Consider the following 747-nt stretch of genomic DNA (forward strand, 5'->3'; position numbering starts at 1 on the left):
GTGACCCAGCAAGACCACACACGGCTAAACAGGCTCGCTACACTAACACCCTCTGACATCCAATTCTTGTGCCCTCTATCGTGAAATGTTTTAAGACTTTTGTACTTATTAATTAGATGGAACTGATTAAGAATTAAGAAGAGAGAACTTTCTTGATTTTTTTTTCTTTAGCGATGACTATCGGGAAAAAAAAAAATTGAATATGTAAAAATATTTTTGGACGTGTATTACAGACCTGAATTAATGGGAGTGGCCATTCTTGTGTGATAGACAAAGCAGCTGCCCAATCCCATCCTGGTTTTAATCATCATTACTACCATTTATAAAACCCATTTTTATAACCATTATAGTGCCAGTTATCATTATCCCCGTCAACCGCCAGTCATGTTGTGTGTAGTGGTTACTGTATGATATATAAAATATAATGAAACCTGGATTTAAGACATTTCATTATAACCTTCCTTTCCTCCCTGAAGATGCAAGGACCGTGACTGACAAAATGAACCTAGTCAGCAAAGATTCCAAATATTGTACGATCGAAGTTAAGTCTGTGTTTATTCAAGCGTAATATTGACGCTTAGACTGATACAAATCTATGAAAAAAGACGATTCAGAAAATCTCGTAACAGGTCAAAGTCAGGCAGAAAGCACTAGATAAAAAATATAAAAAAAAACTGTTGCTTGACACAGGTGAGCGAGTAAAGCAATATTCAGAAATGGCATTGGAAGAATCTCCTTTTTTGTTTT

This window comes from Penaeus monodon, chromosome 29, assembly GCF_015228065.2.
Source record: "Penaeus monodon isolate SGIC_2016 chromosome 29, NSTDA_Pmon_1, whole genome shotgun sequence".
NCBI classification, from domain to species: domain Eukaryota; kingdom Metazoa; phylum Arthropoda; class Malacostraca; order Decapoda; family Penaeidae; genus Penaeus; species Penaeus monodon.